The sequence below is a fragment of the Pseudomyrmex gracilis genome, unplaced genomic scaffold (assembly GCF_002006095.1).
Source record: "Pseudomyrmex gracilis isolate BER0280 unplaced genomic scaffold, ASM200609v1 scaffold_324, whole genome shotgun sequence".
Classification (NCBI taxonomy): Eukaryota; Metazoa; Arthropoda; class Insecta; order Hymenoptera; family Formicidae; genus Pseudomyrmex; species Pseudomyrmex gracilis.
The window spans coordinates 86715-101885 of record NW_018020908.1 but is presented as its reverse complement, the minus strand read 5'-3'; the positions used below and the strand labels follow the sequence as shown (position 1 = coordinate 101885).

At 40.9% G+C, this 15171-nt stretch overlaps 1 protein-coding gene across 1 annotated transcript in view; it reads right to left on the bottom strand.

Annotated features, from left to right (window-relative positions):
* The window catches only part of LOC109860077 (lachesin-like), a 107392-nt gene that overhangs the window by 65601 nt on the left and 26620 nt on the right, over positions 1 to 15171 (bottom strand). Inside the window, exon 2 of the mRNA XM_020438930.1 lies at positions 7244 to 7369. The gene's annotated coding sequence lies outside the window, so the exon portion shown is untranslated. The remainder of the gene's footprint in view (positions 1 to 7243; positions 7370 to 15171) is intronic.

The following is a 15171-nucleotide window of genomic DNA, read 5'->3' as shown; positions in this document are numbered from 1 at the left end:
CTCTCTCTCTCTCTCTCTCTCTCTCTCTCTCTCTCTCTCTCTTTCGCGTAACATACTCGCGCGATTCTTTGGTAGATCGAGGTTAACGCGCAAAGTAAGACGACTCCCGAAGGATAATGTTCGCAGTATCGGATTTACCGAGCTGTCGTCGGTACTTACGTTACGCCCGAACATCATTCGTATAGCTCGGGCTGTAAGGCGATTTAGTTACCAGCCTCCTCTCCCTTACTTCATACTTTCCGGACGGATGCCTCACGATGCTTTTAGGTTCGGCACTTCGGTAAAGACATTACGTCGACGATAATTACCGAAGTTCGCATTTCCGTCTCGACTCGCTCCCGTCCCCGGATCGAGATATTTTCGAATGGCGCCCGTCCCGACTGAATCTCTCATTTAAGTCTTCTCGCAGATACTTGAGACGAAGAATTTTAGCACAATTGAGAAAAGATAATTGCGGTCAAATTAAATCTGATTGTTTGCCGCTCGTTTTCTCTACTTTTACGCGCGCGCGTTGTTCTTCGGGGGATAAACTTTGTTATGTAATTTGCAAATATATGCGGATCCCGAAGAACTTCGGGATTTTTCTTTCGCTCCGTCTCGGATAAGCGAAAAGTCAACTTTATCTTATCTCGTACATCGCGCGTTTTCCCGTGAGATATGCTTTTTTTTTTTTTTTTTTTCGACACTGTTTCGATTTTCACTCTCAATCTTAATTCTTGCCTCAATTCTTCGGGGATGCAAATACATTACTATTGTCATGTTGCTCTGTCACACTTCGTCCTTCGTATTTACAATATATTTATTTAAACCAATATGTTCACACGTATACGCACACATATTTTGTGTATAGCCCGCTGTCACAATTTTCAATTAAAATGTGAAAGGTCAATGCACGTTGAACCCGCGTAGTTTATTTTGCTTTGTCACTTTGTAGCCGATTTCGATCAGAACGACTTCTGTAGGATTTATAATAATACCGGAAATACAGTTGTTTTCGTTATTGTTTATTTCAGGGATTTATCTTGTCAAATGTAGGACAAACTTGGATTGTGCCAAAGTCTAACAATTTCAGTGAATTATTTCTGCTCCCGTTTCGACAATAAACGTTAAAATAATTAATGAACAAATTTTCAGTCACGTGACAACGGAATATATCAGCAATGCGTTTTGCAAATATTTGCAGCTTTTCAAATATAAACTTCAGGATACGAAAATAATGTTGTTATTGGAATCTTGTATAATCTATTATTTTTAGACTTTAAATACTATTGCTCTTACAATATGAAGAGATAATAATATTTAGAGAACAAAAAATCAATAATTACTTTGTAATAATATCGGAAATAGAATATATCTAATATGTATATCTTTCCTGTTGCAAATTTAAACTTGAAAAAAATAGAAAACGTACCACTATAATTGCATATCTCTTAATCGAAATAAATTCAATTCAAAAATAATTGGTTTTTAAATATTAGCGTCGTGTTTGCATCTTGAAGATTGTAAAAACTTTTTCTTTTTCCCGCATTGTGAGAGCGGTAATTTAATTTCGATTAAATTAATTCGTTCGAATCTTTTGTCCGCGCCTTAAACCCGGAAGCTCTGATATTAAATTTGGGTCTTGCCAGGATAGAGGCTAAAGCCTCAAAATCCCCGGCGTGGCCGGTAACACGGTATATACCCGACATCGGCCGGTGATGGGTGGCCGCGAATTAGCACGATTAAGATGCTATCGCATCCGAGTGGACAGGATGAAACCCGGGGAAGGATCCGTCGGGGGTTGAAGAGAGACCGCCGACGGAGAGGGTGGTATCTCGACCTCAAAGTAACTGGCAAGTGGAACGTTCGCGGTCGTAGTCTCGCGCGGTGTATCTATGGGGATGACGGTGGTGGTGGTGGTGGTAGTGGTGGTGGCGGTACACAGGGACGAGAGTGTTGTCCCGGATTACGGAAATACGGTGGCGCGGGATATAACGGTGAGGGACCCGGGCCGACTCTCCTGTGAGTTACGTTCCATCCTATATCCCTCGGAGCTATTACACACGCTGCGCGTTCCCCATAAATACGATGACGCCGGAAACGTCCTCGATCCTCCGTCAGCCTGTTGAGGTGCGTCCGTCAAAGTGCCGCCCTCTGATTTCACGATAATGGAAATCGACTCTCTCTCCGACTGATTCAACCGACCCGCCCCTCGTAACTTAACACCACATGAGATCGTGATGGTCGATGATGACGAGTCTCGTCGACGAGGTCGGTCGACAACACAATTTTCGAGGCCAGTGAATTTCGAAAAACAATTTTCGCGCGTTGAATTATTTTAATTATTTTTAAGTGACGGCAATATTTCAGTAATTATTGCTGCAATTATTCAGGATTATTACGAAAGAAAGAGAGGAGAGAGAGAGAGAGAGAGAGAGAGAGAGAAACAGAGAAAAATAGAAATAATATTTATTAAATGTCGTAATAATAAAATACACACACACACACACACAAGTATAAATAATAAAGTACGAATGTGCAGCTGCGTTAATTTAAAAATTTCATAAATATGCCGGTATGCTTTTGATTATTGTGCGAATTCCATATTAAGCATCACTTTTGTAATTATTGGCATAATATTTGCCGCGTATACGCACATTTTTGGAAAGTCATCGATGCAAATATCAAAATTACAATCGCAATATAAATTAATGCGTTAGTGCGGTGTTATCGCAACGATATTAATCGCAATACGAATTTAAAATCCGGCCTCGTAATCTCTGTTATTCTTTTTCTTCAACCATTTCGCAGAATCGATCGAATGAAAAAGAATGAAGATTCTGAAATAACAGTTTTGACGAATAAAGTAGACGTACATTATCTACAATTTTTCCTATTGTTACGGACAATTTAGTTTTAACGTTACAAAGTATCCTATAAAAAAAAATGTGTTTCTTCCAACAATCGCTTTCACAACAAAACAAAACTATCTTCTCTGATTATTTCGAAATTATCTCAAACGAGAAGATCCGTCGATATATCTACTTATCTAATTTTTTTGTAAATCAACGACTTATTAGTTACGACAAAAGTATATATCGAACTTCACCATTTCGGAGTTTGCGCTCTTTGCATACGCAAAAAGTCGCTTTGTTCGTGTAACGTTGTTCGGTCGCCTGGTTTCGCACAAAAGTCCGCGAAAACGCATTCAGGCGTATCGAGATGAAAGGGTTATCTTGGGGTCGTGCTCGGGAGATGGGGTCCATCGAAGTCAAAAGGTTGCGGTGTCCGAACACAATGCCGGAGAAGCGGCGCGGCGCTATCGATAGCGCTGTTAGGTTTTGCATTTGTCGTTATCGTCGACGCGCGCTCGAAAAGAGCCACATGACAGAAACGACCGGGAAGCGCGACCACGTGCTCGTTAGCTCGACGCGCATGTTGAACTTCAATTAGGACGGCGGAGTTTCTCGTTGGACATCGATGCGAGCAAACTTATGGAAACTCCGTTGTTACGTGTGACTTGCCTAACATGTACGGTTATCAGAGAAAGAGAGAGAGAGAGAGAGAGAGAGAGGGGAGTAGAAAGAGAACAGGATACTATCATAAATAATTATACATGTTTAATTACAAGCATTAATGTATTTCCGCAAAGTTAACTTTAACCCACTTGTGCGAAATTCCTGTAGAGACCAAAAGCGCTTCTCTGCATTTTCACATGACCGATGAAGCAAGTATTTAGCGCGAAAATTCACGAAAGTGTGTACTTATGTGCGTGCACCATGACGTATGTCTGATGGTAACGGAGATATGTGTGTGTAACTGTAACTGCACGCGACCGATAATTGTATATCGCGCAACACGACTGTTCAGCCACTCGGCGAAATTTAATTTCGAATAATAATAATCCTGCAACCGCCGCGCACACACACGTGACGGAAAAGTGTGAGAGAATTATATATTACCGATATTATATTATATCGCCGAAATTTCATTCCAGTAATAATACTGCGGTTGCCAATGGAAAAGTGAGAATGTTACTGATATCGTATTGCCGGATGGAATTTAATTTTGGCAGCAAATTCTCGCGATCACCGGGCCCGGGATTTGTACAACTGTGGATATATTAAAATGTTGACAACGAGAGAAAAGAATTCGAATTTGAATCTGTCGGAATTTGTTACATATAATATATTTTATTTAAAAAAATCACAAAAAGCGGATATCACTCTTGTAATTATTTAATTTCATATAATTTTGTTTTTCTAATATTCTCATAGAGGAACCGATCGATATCTTGTCACACACACACACACACACGCACGCTCGCACGCACGCATGCACGCACACACGAGAGTGAGAGAATCGACAGATATTTCAATCACGCTCGCTTTCACGCGTCGCCGAGCAGCTCGAATACACACACGAAATTGATGAAAATGCGCGACATAAAACGCGTATTGCGATTACAACGTCGGTCGTCGGTTCTTCCGAGCGCGTTGTAAATATGCGTGATACCGGTAATTATTTCGTTCTATCGCGGCGGGACGTTTTTGCCCCTTCATCTGCCGGAAATCCGCGCAGTTAGCGCAGACAATAAAAGCAGTTGGTTTGAGCACCGCAATAATATCGGTCTCGAAAACGTGTCGACCGAAACTCAATTTGCCGGCAATTCGTCGATCAGCGCGCGCCGACGCCGACGTTCGCGATAAACCCACACACACACTCTATGTGGACATCCATAATTTTTGCGAATTTCAGACTTTGTAAATGCGCGCGATTGTGTGAAATAATAAATTTTTGCGCGGAATATTTCAAAATATCAATACCGCGCTAAATTACAGAGGAAAGTGGGTTTGAAATACGCAAAAATGCGCAAAAACAAACTTTACAGGGAATATTAATATGCAAACGTTTCACATACTTTGCGTTAAAATAAAATAAAAAATATAAAAAATAAAAAATAAAAAAAAATAAAACACGTGTTTCCTTTTCAATCTCTCAGATTTTCTCTTTGTATCTAACAAAACGCAATTTCAACTACGTGCCACGTAACTATTTTTAAAGAATCCTTGCGGATTAAATAGCCTTCCCGAGGCACTTCCCGCACATCGATAAAAATTGACAAATCAGATTTTCCACGGACGACGGAGAGATCGAAGAGTGCGGATTCGCTGAATCGAAAGCCACTAAAATTTCTATTTAACCGGCGTATATCTATCTTGTCAGTATTATTGAACTCTCGAGCTCTTTTTTTCTCTCTCTTTCTTTCTCTCTCTCTCTCTCTCTCTCTCTCTTTATCCGAGTACTAGAGAGAAATTTCATTCGACCGAGCCATTAATTTTACGCATATTAAATATGTGCGGCGTACTTCAGTCTTCACATTATCCACTCAATTATAACCGAATTGGTGCGTCCGACTAATTTATTTAACTCTTGGCTGCAAACGCGCGCTCACGTGTGAGAATCATAAAATATCTTCGCATATTCACAAATACGTGGAAAAAAAAAAAAGAAAAAAAACAAAACAAACCGATTCGCGCGAATTTCAGAAAAAATATAGCGGCGATATATATACGTATATATATATATATATTTCAAATAACATTTTTATTTTTTATACGCGCGAGACAATCATTTCACAAGCCGTCATTTATGCGCGCGCAAAACAAAAACCCGCGTCCTACATTTCTATTATAATTGAAAAACTAAATTTCGTATCTATATACCGTATCAAATATTCATGTTACGTTTATCCCTTCGAATTCGGACGTGCTCTTCAACCATCCTCTTATTAAGGGCCCTCGTCCCGCGGCCATCGCAACAGATAACACGTGAACTCGTTCGAGGTCCGAACTTTCCGCGCGAATATCGAAGATATTCACCATTCAGACCCCACTCGAACGGTCAAGTAGTATACCACTCGGATTCGCGCAGCAAAGTGGTGCAGGGAGGAGGGGGAAGGACGGATTTCCGAGCCCCGGCGTGGGGTTTAAACTGTCTGCGAAGTTGGTCCCCCCCGTTCCCCTTTACCAAACCCCACGGTCGCGCTCTTTATCGCCGACTTCGTGATCGCATCGCTTTCATCGCTTCCACACATGACGAACGGGATGTGCCTGTATGATGTAATGTGTGTGTGTGTGTGTGTGTGTGTGTGTGCGTGTGCGCGCGTGATTCAATCCAAATGTGTACACGCGAGCACCACCAGGGAAAACTCAGCCTCGACGTGTGTGCCGAATTGCGGCTAGACGCTTGTACAACGTTTACGTATATACACGCGCATGCATGCGCGTCGTTAAAACCGGATGGCCCGAACGAAATATTGGGGGGACGACCGGAGAGCAAATGCGCGCGATTGCTCTCCGGTAGTCGATATCCCTTCCCCGGAAACTCCGCTCGCGCAATTATGTTAATGCAATAAAGCACTTGTTATCTCCCTAATCGCGCGCGCGCGCGCACGAGACGTTTCGTTTCGCGATAGACAATATTGTCTATTGTTATATTGGGTACCGGAGTAAATGCCGAGAAAATTCCTCATTTTACGTTGTTTTATTCGCTCGCCTTGCGCCAATGCATCTCAATTTGGAATAGATAGATATTATGATATCGATGTTTCGAACTATATCGGAGTGGCGCGCGGCATGAATGTGCCATTAATACGCCTGCAACGAGCGGGAGCGTGCTTCGCGATAACGCACACTACGATCCCGCGATGCCAGAGAGATCCCTTTCCCTCCTCCGATATGACCAGCGGCGATACATCGATTATGCGAACTTTCTCTCTCTCTCTCTCTCCCACTATCGTAAATTGCGACTGTGTGCGTGTGTATGTGTGTGTGTGTGTGTGTGTGTGTGTGTGTGTCTCGAATGCGCGCTCTCTGCTGCTTTATTAAACTCTTGAAATTACATTCCGTGGCGCAGTGCGAGCGTGATAACGATGTCTCGTTTTACGAGGCCGGCGGAGGCCAAACCCCCTCATTGACGAAGCGACGACGATTTTACCGGTCGATAACTAATTAGCCGAGCGAGAAACGATTTTCAAGATTTTTTAACCCGTCACAACTGGCGCGGAAGGTTTCTCATTAGCAGACGATGATTATGCGCTCCAAATGATATTTAAATCCTCGCCGGCGCGCAAGCTTGCTTGCTTGCTTGCTTGCTTGCTCGCCCGCCTGCCTGCCGTCTGCTCGCTCGCTCGCTCGCCCGCCCGCCTCTGCACTGCAGATACTCAAACGCGCTTATATACGCGCGTTTTGAACTTACTTACCTATTATCCCCTAGAAGTGACCCGTTAGCCGCTTATCAGCGAGTTATCCCGGGCTGATTTAGGCATGCGTTCTTAAATTCCCGTATCCCGCGCTCGTCGCTACGATTCCTTGGTGCTCATGCTGACCTGTAAGAACAAGAATAAAACTACCATTGAGCGCGTCTGAGAAGATATTGGTTCGTTCGCTCGTTGATTAGCGCGAGAGTTCGAGTTTAGCGCGCGTTCGCGCGATACGTTGCGTATCGATAATAATTTAAACGACGCGGTTCGAAACGTAATTTCTTTTTATCGTTACGCGCGGTGCTTTATGTGAAAAAGAAAAAAATTGTCACGGCTCTTTAATCTTCCGATATCGTCGTCTACATTATGCAAACTATCGGCCTATACCGTGTGCAAAAAAAAAAAAAGCACGTTCCTTTAAAGCCGTTAAAGGTCGGACCATTCTTCGCGCAAATAATGGGGGAGCGTTTCGATTTGCGTTATTATGAAGTTGTATCCTTGAGGATACGAGTTATATCGGCGGGAGTACCTTTATTGCGATTGCAGCCGGGTTCCGCCGCGCGCCGCGGGGGAATCAATAACAGGATACAATGAGAGTCCTGAGAAATAATAAAAACGCATTCTATATGTGTGTGTGTGTGTGCGTGTGTGTTCTATATGTGTGTAACGGATACTCGAGGCGGCGGCTGCGCGCTCACGGCCATTGCAGAATTAATTCTCATGCACCCCGCGTTTTCCGCTATTGCACTCACACAACAACGCGCACGCACGAGATAAGTCGTTCGCGCTCGTCCGCATTCTCGGAACGTAAGAAACAATTTTGCGGATGTAACCGTCAAAAGATATATACCCTTTCTTTCACAATTTATATGTTAATTAACGCTAGTGATTTTTTTTTTTTTATAAAAGTTGTCGGTCCACTTTGAAAACTTCTGGCTTCGCAGCGGCAATCAAAAATAGCGTATTTCGCAAATGTACCGCGCGCGATTCTCGCAAGTGGAGGAGAAACATTAATTGTTTGCATTTTACATGCAAACAAATATATTTCTTAATTAATTAAAAAATCTTTAAGGCTCCGAAGTTTCCAAACTAATAAATATATATTCGGTCATGAGAGCCGTTCGCTAGGTGTTGTGCAGAAATTATACGTGTATATATATACGTGTTCACGTGTAAATTTTTACACGTGAAATTCGAATTGTAATAACAATTCTAAGATTCATATAGGATGCTATACTTGCATCTCGTATATGAGAGATCCCAAATACCCCCCTAATTGAAATTAAATTTATATTGCGAAAAAAACTCCTCGGCCAGGAGTCGAACCTGGAATCTCCGGCTTTCCGTGCCGTCCAGGTTCGACTCCTGGCCGAGGAGTTTTTTTCGCAATATAAATTTAATTTCAATTAGGGGGGTATTTGGGATCTCTCATATACGAGATGCAAGTATAGCATCCTATATGAATCTTAGAATTGTTATTACAATTCGAATTTCACGTGTAAAAATTTACACGTGAACACGTATATATATACACGTATAATTTCTGCACAACACCTAGCGAACGGCTCTCATGACCGAATATATATTTATTAGTTTGGAAATATATTTCTTGAATATATAAAAAATATATATTATATATATAAAAAAAAAAATATATATATATATAAATATATATATGAAAAAAATATATATATAAAATTTTGAAAAAATTGCAGCGTATAAATTACGTGCAAATCAAATTTCGAGTGATCAAAATTCTTTTTAAAAAAAAATGCTCCGCTCGATAGAGTATGAACATTTTCGAGACGCGCATTGTTCCGTAAAATTAATGCCAGCCTCTCCCGAGTAATACGACGAACGCGCACACGCACGAGAGTAATAGCTCTGAAGAGGCTCCTCTCACACGGGGGAGCCTTTCTGTCTCCGGGCCGGCGGGGTAGAGTTTTCTGTGCCGTTCTTTCTCCCCTGAAACACCACACACCGCTCTTTATCGCGGTGATCTAAAATTACCGGAAATTATGCAGAGTACGAGCCATCTGTACAATGGCGCGCCGCATTGTTTGCGCGCGCGAGAAAAAAACCTATGTGAGTGGAAATATTATTTTTAATCGCCCATTATGCATGGCGCACGCGCCCGCCCGCGCAATATATATATATACATACGCGCATACGCGGCGCCTGCTCGAGAGGAAAATGCGCGCGCGTTCCCGCAAACGAGAGAAGCAACGTAGAGATGGATTTTACTCGCAACGATATGTTTCGTTCAAATAAAACGTAATACGAATTACGAATGCGACTGATTGATTTAACGGCGCTCTTTAATAGTAATTAATCCGTAATTTATCGCTTTTCCTGTGCTTTCCAGTCGATTTGCCTAAATTATTCCGCGCGATCGTATATTGTAAATACTACACACAGCGCGCACAACACGCGGGCTGAAAATAAAAGAAATATTTATTTAATGTCACTCGACGTTCGCGGTTTATGCAATCAGCAGTGATCGATATATATATATATATTTATATATTTGCGTAAAACAAAGTTGTTTACATACGGCACTATTTTTGACTCTTCCTCTCTCTCAAACGGGATCACAATGTTTGTCAAGCAAAATATTTACTTCCGCGTATATTGATTCTTGTACATCAAAATTCTTTTTTTTTTTTTTTTTTAACGATTTGCAATTCGTTTGAACGCAATTTGTCTCTTGAACACACTCTTGTATTCTTGGATTTACAATTGTCACTCTCTCAAAGAGTGCGCGTATATCCTATATCAGAAAAGTGCCTCGCAACAAAGTCGCGCTCAAACGTGTCTTTAAAAAAAAACGCGACAGAGAGGAGAGAAAAAAACATCACGTGAGACTACAGTCATGTGTCTTTAAAAACGTGATTAAAGTAAAAGTCACGTGACGGAAAGAAGTGAAAAAACAACACGTGACTAAAGTCACGTGATAAATAGAGATTACTCTCGGGCTCTACAAGTCTTTTAAACTAATAATATGTGAATATATAAGGACATGAAGAGCCGTTTGCAGGATGTTGTGCGTAAGGCCCGGAAAGCCGGAGATTCCAGGTTTGACTCCTGGCTGAGGAGTTTTTTTCGCAATATTTTAAAATTAGTTAACGGGGTATTGGGGACCCTACATATATAAGATGCAATATTAGCATCATATTTGATTTAAAGAATTGTTATTTCAATTCCAAAAAAACTCACGTGAAAAATATTACACGTGAATACATATATATATATATGTATATATATATATTAGGTCTACCGGAAAGTTCTGTCCGTTTTTGGAATAAAACAAAATACAAATTTTTCTTACCGTCAATAAACTTGATTAAATAATAGAATTGCCATTATTATTAATGATTTCTTGCTAGCGTGAGGGCAATTTGTATATCCCATTTTTGAAAAATTAAGAAAAATTTGTATTTTGTTTTATTCCAAAAACGGACAGAACTTTCCGGTAGACCTAATATATATTCTCACATTTACGCACAACATCCTGCGAACGGCTCTTCATGTCCTTATATTCACATATTATTAGTTTTAAAGTCACGTGACTTTAATCACATTTTCAAAGACACGTGACTAAAGTAAAGTCACGTGTTGTTTTTCCACTCCTCCCTCTCACTAATCTACGAGTGTAATTTTCATGTAATTTTCATGTTACTTCTAACATCTCTCGTATGTGTATTATATGGATTATAAGACGTACTATACTAGCTGTCATCGCGACGACAGGTTGTGTTCACTGACATAACAGGTTAAAATAAAAGTAATATAAATGGCGTGCGCGTAGCGCGCGTCTGTGTTGTGCTGATACTCAGAAAAAAATGACTTTTTGCGCTACTATATGTCAACAATTTGATGGAAAATGCATTATTGTTTCAACGAGAGAGTGAGTAAAGGACCGAGGCGGCGCGGCTAACGGCAACAAGCTTGATATCATTTTATATCGCATAATCGCGCGGGCACACGGCGCACGAATACCGTATCATCGGTATTCGGCCTGGACACGTGAATACGCGCTTGATTACCCATTTGCATTTTTGATTGTGTGACTATAAATCAATTTAAAGCGTGGCCGCACACCTCGCGCGCGTTCGCGCACCAACGGGGAGCCGTCGTCCTCCTCGTAATTTAGCTTTACGCGTTTCTATCGCGTACATTTCGCCGCGATTGTCGGGGGACGTTAAATATCAATATTTAAGGCGAACGACCCGTCGGCGTACGTTAGTCGGACGGCATATTAATGAGAACAAATCCTGAATAGGTTAATTACGTTATTTATATTAATCATATGAGATTGAATAGAAATTGCATTAAAAGCGACACATCGTGAGAATGTGAATAAAACGCTTCAAGAAGCGAAAAGAGACAGTCCATTATAAAATTACGCGTGCGCACCTATTTGCTTTTAACGAGAACGCAAATGATATAAATAAGTTTAATAGCGATATTATTTTATGTGAAGCTTGTTTTTATTTTCTTTTTTTTCTCACTGCGCACAAGATGCAGTTCAATCTTTTGATTGCGGTACCTAAACTACAAGTTGTCCGGGTGAGTAGCATAATAACATCGTGGAAAGAGAAGCAATCTCGTTGGCAGTATCAACTGCTTTTATTTGAAGCGCTTGAATGCACTTTCGCGTATATGTATATCGTAAAATGTATCTTGAACGTGCGCGTTTGGTCTTTTCCGAGACATTTTAGAATATTACACCGAGCCGCAGCGGTTAGCAAAGAGAAGTCTCGAAATGAAACGACAAGCGTGTAAACGCCACATATTTAAGAGACGTAACTTAATTTCTCGTGTGTGTGTGTGTGTGTGTGTGTGTGTGTATGTGTTATGAAATATATATACAATAAAAATTTATTTCAAATTATATTCAAATTTTATTCAAAATTTATTCAAATAAAATTTTATTCAAATTATTTATTTCAAATTATTTAAACATTACATTTGTGTGTGTGTCTCAACTAAATATCTACAAACGCGCGAAGTAAAAACTTAAGAGTATTACGAGAAGTACAAAACTTACTACGTAAGTAGATGGCGAAAGCAGGACGAAGAAAAACTGCGCCTTTGTGTGTGTGTGTGTGTGGACTATTGGACTGCGGAATTGGATGAAGAGACGAATTGGAGAGAGAGAAAACTGAGGAAATAAAAGAGGATGTCGGAAGGGGAGGGATGGAAGTGGGAGGGAAGAGGAAGCGCGAATGTCAGGAAACGAAAAGGCGTCCGATCGAGAAAAATGAAAAATTGAAGATGCGCCGACGTGGAAGAAAATAGCAGCGAATTCGAAGAGGCGAGAATAATGTATCAAAGAACTCGTAGAGAGGTGATGTCGACGAATGAAAGTGAACCGCGAAACACAAATAGTTCCAAGCAAAAATGTAAAGGCTACAACAGGAAGAGAAAAAGAGACACAAAGAGAGTGAGAGAAAGAGAGAGAGACGAAGAGTAAATCGATGAAAAAAAAAAAAAAAAAAAAAAAAAAANGTATCAAAGAACTCGTAGAGAGGTGATGTCGACGAATGAAAGTGAACCGCGAAACACAAATAGTTCCAAGCAAAAATGTAAAGGCTACAACAGGATGAGAGAAAGAGACACCGAGAGAATTAGAGTAACAAAAAGAGCCGATGAGTCATTTGTGAAAAAAAAAAAAAAAAAAAAAAAAACAAACAGAGGTGGAAATACACGCGACGCATTTCGCATTACACGTGACTAAATTTCAGGACCTCTTGTACGCAATTTTTGCGTTACATGAATAAAACTGAGCCAGCCGGTCATATTTAACGCTAAATGCGGAACGTGAATGCGGAATACGGGATAAGTAACGCGACGAGTAGAAATACGTTCACGGAAAAAAAAAAAAAAAAAAAAAAAAGCAGTGGGCAAAATCGCGGATAAAAGCGGGGCGGAATATAACACGGCGAAAGAATGGAAATCCATTCGCTTGACTGCAGATCTCTGGCAAAAAGGGGGCAAAAACGCTGAGTAATAAAGCGAACTAGCAGCCGGACAAAGCTTCGTCTAGAAAAAAATCGTACGAAAATCATAATCGCGTAAAATTAAATCGTACAAAGTATTAAAAATTTTTCCCCTCCCGATTCTCTTTAAAGCGGACGCAAAAAAAAATACAATACGTACGTTACGCATCAAGCGCATGTGTGCACACATGTATATATATTATGTATACGTATAAGTGAAAGAATCGATTCAAAGAGAGAAGGAAAGAGAAAACACAGCGCGCGCGAGAATTAAAGCTAAAAAGGCGGCAAGCAAAAGGTGCGAGACATCAGACAAAAAAAAAAAAAAAAAAGAAAACAAAAAAAAGAAAACAAAAATAAAACGCGAAACGGTCGTTTTTATATCTGAGTGCGTGAGAGAGTACATGGAATGCTACTTGCCCCGTACATCTTAATATGATCATTAAGCACAAAGCCATATCAGAGAGTCGTATGAGGAAAATTGGTTGGAGATAATTGAATGGTTTTACGAGGCCGCGCGCGTTACCGGCTACGGCGCGTAGTATAGTCCCGAGATGGGGGATCGTTTTCAGCGGAAATTTCTACGGTTACCGTAACACGCACCCGCCGTACCGGTGCAGAAATTTATTTGCAATGCGAGGTTTAATTATGACCAGTAACACGAACTTAAGAGAGGGCATTGGCACTAATGAAAATCCACGCTCTAATATATACCGAAGTTGAGAGAGTGAATGTCGTTTTTGTTTATGTGCGTTTTATGTTTTCTAGAAATAAAATTTTTGAAATATTAACATTCACATCAGCGCGCGTCTCCGTTGAGCCAGTCAACTTGAAATTAATTAACGTTTGACCATATTCCGTTGGGAGTGCGCTTCTCAGCCTAACATCGGAAATACGATAAGCATAGTCAATCTGATATTCCCTTTCTAGCTATTAAACATTCCCTTTCTGTGTATCTCCAGTTGTGACTGTAAGACCACACGTGTAAAGAGAATGGGTAATATTAATTAATGGTGTCAATCTAACTAATTCACGCGTATTTCTCTTTTGATATTTTTCATTAATTGCTAAATCCATTAAATAACCGATTTGGAACACGTGCGGAGCGAGTGTTGTCTCGATGATTTTCTCACGATGATTCCGCACAAATAATAATTGCCCAAACGATCGACAAAAAAACGATCGTCGTTCGGGATCGTGTGTGTGTGTGTGTGTGTGTGTGTGTGTGTGTGTGTGAAATGAAAAACTTTGCAATTTTTCGCGCATCCTCTCGCGACGACTACCAATAGGTAATAACAGAGCGCGGAGGAGTTTAATTAACACGGAGATTAAGTCGAGCAGTCAAATTAGAAATTATTGAAGTCGCGAGTGAGGTTAATTCCTAGAAAGCCTCTTTCCCTCTTCCCCTCGAACGATAGACGAAACGAGATCGAGAAAGAGGCGGAGATAAAACGAGAGAACGACGCTTCGCGGCGCTTCGAGTTTATGGGCGCGACGCCTCCGAATGTCGAGGCCAACTATCTAATTCGTTGCTCAAGCGCCAAAATGCTGCTTTTAAATATGTAACAAGCCCGCCAACCGTTGCGTCGCACATGTACCACCATGAAAATGCGAATGCACCGCGCGTACGTGCTGATACACCTCTCGAGAAACACCGTCGGGAACGCGTAGCGCGGACGTTCGCCGCGATTTAGAGATTTATGACCCCGACGGCCCGCACATGCGGCAACGTCAAAGCTGATTGATACGTAAAATCGACGTTTTTACTTTATTTTTATTCTTCGAGTTATAAAATAGCTCTTAAAACAAAAAAATGATTTCTCTCTCTCTCTCTCTCTCTCTCTCTCTCTCTCTCTCTCTCCCTCTCTCTCTCTCTCTCTCTCTTTCTCTCCCTCTCTCTCTGAGTTTGATGTTTGCCTATTTACT